Source organism: Ochotona curzoniae, unplaced genomic scaffold (genome assembly GCF_017591425.1).
Source record: "Ochotona curzoniae isolate NIBS_2020 unplaced genomic scaffold, NIBS_Ocur_1.0 scaffold_1852, whole genome shotgun sequence".
Taxonomy (NCBI): domain Eukaryota; kingdom Metazoa; phylum Chordata; class Mammalia; order Lagomorpha; family Ochotonidae; genus Ochotona; species Ochotona curzoniae.
Window position 1 is genome coordinate 56,595,391 of NW_024467087.1, and position 4,200 is coordinate 56,599,590.

Sequence of the window (4,200 nt, forward strand, 5' to 3'; positions counted from 1 at the left end):
CAGAATGAAGTAAAGAATGATCTGATAACAATATCTCAATAAAAAGAAATCATCAACAAAAACAATTATTATTGAAAAGCAAAATGCTTATACTCTAGTTTCTCTTCAGGTCACATAAATCTTGCATTTTATTAAAACCAAAACGCTTGAGTTGAGAAGTACCATTTATGCTAGAAATATGCACTATTGAGGTCAATAACTGGCAGAAGAATCAGTGTACTTGAAGAAAGACTGATAAGATTCTGTAAACTTAAGTATGTAAAGAGAAAAGAACAAGGCCCAGTGTGATGACTCAATGTCTGAACTCTTCTTTTTCAAGTGCCAGGATCACAAATGGGCACTGGTTTGTATCCCAGCTACTCCACTTCCCATCCAGCATCCTGCTTATGGCCTGGGAAAGCAGTAGAGGATGACCCAAAGCTTTGGGACCCTTTACCCATGTAGGAAACTCAGAAGAAGCTCCTGGCTTCTGGCTTCAGATGGCCTCAGCTCTGGCAGTTGCAGCCATTTGGGCTGTGAACTAACAGAGGGAAGATCTTTCTATCTCCTTCTCTCTATAAATCTGCCTTTCCTGTAAAAATAAATGAATCTTAAAAAAAAAAAAAAAAAAAAAAAACAGGGCCTGGCACCATGGCCTAATGGTTAAATCTTCACCTTGAACACGCCAGGATCCCGGTGACCCTGCTTCCCACCCAGCTTCCTCCTTGTGGCCTGGGAAAGCAGTCAAGGATGGCCCAGAGCCTTGAGACCCTGCACCCATGTGGGAGACCTGGAAGAGGCTTCTGGCTCCTGGCTTTTGTTTGGCTCAGCTCTTGCCATTGCAGCCACTAGTTGAGTGAATCAACAGACAAAAGATTTTCCTCTCTGTTTTTCCTCCCTTCTGTATATCTGACTGTGCAATAAAAATAAAATAAATTTTAAAAGTAAAGAACAAAAGAATGTAAGCAAACTTAGAGATGTGTATGACAACATTAAGTTCACCACCATATGCATAAATGGAGTACCAGAGGTGACAACAGAGAAAAGGAGCAAAAAGATATTTAAAAATAAAAGACTATAAAGATGGAACATTTCTGAAATTGTGATGAGAAACACTAACTTACACATTTAAGATAATAAACTGCAAGTAGGGTTAATTTAGAGATAAAAAAAAATACATGTTGGTAAAAGTTTAAAAAACAGAGACATCTTTTTAAAAAATATTTATTCATTTATTTGAAAGGCAAAGTTGCAGAGAGAGAGCCAGAGAAATCTTTTATTCAATGCCTCATTTTCCAAATGGTGGCAATAGCCAGAGTTGAGCCAGAGCAAAGTCAGACACCATGAACTCCATCCTGGTCTCCCATGTGGATGACAGGGCCCAATGTACCTGTTTTCCTTGATGCAAGGAGTTGGATCAGAAGCAGAGCCACCAAGATCCAAATGGGTAGTCATGAGATATAGGATAATGGTATTAAAGACAAGCAGATAAATCGTAAAAATTAGTTTAGGCTCAGTCACCTCCAGCTGCCTTGCAGGGCCAGGGACCTTTCCTACCCAGGTCAACCCTTGGGCGTTGTGCTCTGGGGTTTGGAGGTGTGGATTTGCAAGGGAACGGAGGGGTCACACAGGTAGGGGTCAGAGGTGACCTGTGGGTTCATGCCCAGGTAAGGAAATATTGTTGAGGTGCATCCATGGATAAGGCCACTGTAGTGAGGGGCTAGAAACCGAATGGTTTGGCGGGGGTAACAAGGGGGCTTTTAAAGGCCAAGCCAAAGTACCAGCACATGTGGGGAACCTGAGCTGGGCTAGTTAGCATCGACCATCACCGAGCACCACTCACTGGCACACACTAAAGCTAAGGCTGGGGCCTACCTGGCATGGCAAGTTCACAGTGTCCACCAGTGAGAATTGGAATGGGGACTGGAGATGTTAGGATGTGAGAGAATTGGGCTTGGTAGCAGAATCTGTGGGGAATATGTGGGCTCACCCCTGTGGAACTGCAATCTCTGCACAATTCAGCACAATTCCCACCAAAATCTCAGCTTGTTTATAAACAGAAAGCAACAAATTAGTCTTAAATACGCATGGATATTTACACAATGCAGGGTAGCAGAAAGCATCTTGGAAAAAAAAGGGTCGAGAACAAATGTTTCTGAATATCAAAATTTTACTACAGAGGCAGGCGTTGCGCATTACGGTTTATAATCACCACATAGAACACTCATACTCTAGGCTACTGCCTGATTCAAGTCATGGGTTTTCCATTTCCTATCCACTTCCATCGCTCTGCACCCTGACAAGTAACAGCTGATATCTTAAGTATCTGAATGCCTGTCACCCTACTGAGAGACCAGTACAGAGTTCTGGCCTCCTGGCTCTGATCCAGCTCATCCTGGCTGTTACTGATATTTGAGGTGTGAATCAGCAAATGGAAGCTATTTATATCTGTTTCTGTCTCTGTTTTTCTGCCTTTCAAATAATATTTAAAAGATTATATGGCTTACCATTTCCCAACCCCATCATATAATCAAAAAGATAGACAGTGACAAGTACTGATGATGATGTGTAAAAACTGGGAAATCAGCATCTTCATAAATAGTGTTAGTGGTAATAAAGAATAATGTGGGCATTTTGAGAACAATTTCATTTACATACCCTGAAAAGACACACACTGAAAAAGATAATACATTGGATTGTTTTGTAAGAATATCACTGAATTTAAACATGACTTCATGCTCCCGGTGCAGTAACCTAGTAGCTAAAGTCCTTGCCTTGCAAGCACTGGGATCCCATACAGGCGCCAGTTCATGTCTGGGCTGTTCCACTTCCCTTCTACCTCCCTGCTTGTGTCCTGGGAAAGCAATAGAGGATTGCCCAAAGCCTTGGGACCTTTAACACACATGGCAGACCCAGAAGAAGCTCCCTAGGTCCCTTGGAGCATGCATCACATCGGGGGCTCTGGGGTGGTGTCAGGTGGCTGGACCCAGGATACAGAGGCGCTTGCGAGGCTGGGTGTGGCTTCTCTCCTCATCTCTCCTTCCTTTCCCCAGATACAGGAAGGAAAAAAAAAAAAGAGAGATTGTGGAAATGGTGATCTCACCCACCTTCCTATAGCCCTTGATCCTTCTTACCTTATCAACCATGTAAAAAATCATCAAAAATAAAAATAATTATCTAAAACAAAGAAAGACGCTCCCTCCTGGCTCCTGGATTTGGATCAGCTCAGTTCTGGCTGTTGCAGCTACTTGGGGAATGAGTCAGCTGATAGAAAATCCTTCTCTCTGTCTCTCCTCTCTGTGAATCTGACTTTCCAATGAAAATAAATAAATAAACCTTTTTTTAAAAAAAAAAATGGCCTCCAGACAAGCACAAGAACCAGGGCAGGAGGTGGGCCTGATGGGGGTTATTATGGGTTGCTCCAGCTAGGCTGCAGCTCCCACTGGTTTGCGTGGGAGCTGAGTATGCAGTAGGAAGCATCACGCTGGCTTACAACACCTATTAGTCTGTGTAGAAGATAGGTCTAGAGACAATTGATCCAACAATTTCAACTAACAGTGTGCGCTTAGGCCGATTTGGGTGATGGACAGGCCGGGGATCACCTCAGATGAAGTTTCTTTGGGAATCCCATCAACTGAACTGCTGGATTCAGAACCCCAACCATGGACGGATTTGCAGGTTCCATGGTTTGACCATGGAATGCACGTGTCAGAGCTGGGCCTCTTCATTGGCTTAGATGGAGCAGGGGACAGCATATCTAGATGCAAATGGAGAATTTGGCAGTACAGCGTAGCCTGCAAAGGACACCTGGTACCATAGGAGAGGACAGAGGACAGAACAAATCAATCAACTGCACCAGCAAGGAGTTGGCAGTGAATAACTGGGCAAACAGAGATTCTAAAGTAGACTATGTCAATTGATGGATTCTAGAGAGATTTCTTTGTGATTGCAGTGGCAAGATTGGCAGCAATACAGAACTGTTGAACTATCAAAAACCACTTGAGCAGGACCCTTGGAGCATGCCCCACACTGGGGACCCTGGGATGCTTGGGACACTGGATATGAATTCTCACCTTATCTCTCCCCTCCCCCTAGATGCAAGAAGGAAAGAAAAGAATGTCAAAACAATGGCCTCAGCCACTTTCCTCTAGTCCTTGACCCTTCGCACCCTAATCAAATGTGTAAAAAGTATCAAAAATAAAATTTATGCAACATAAAACC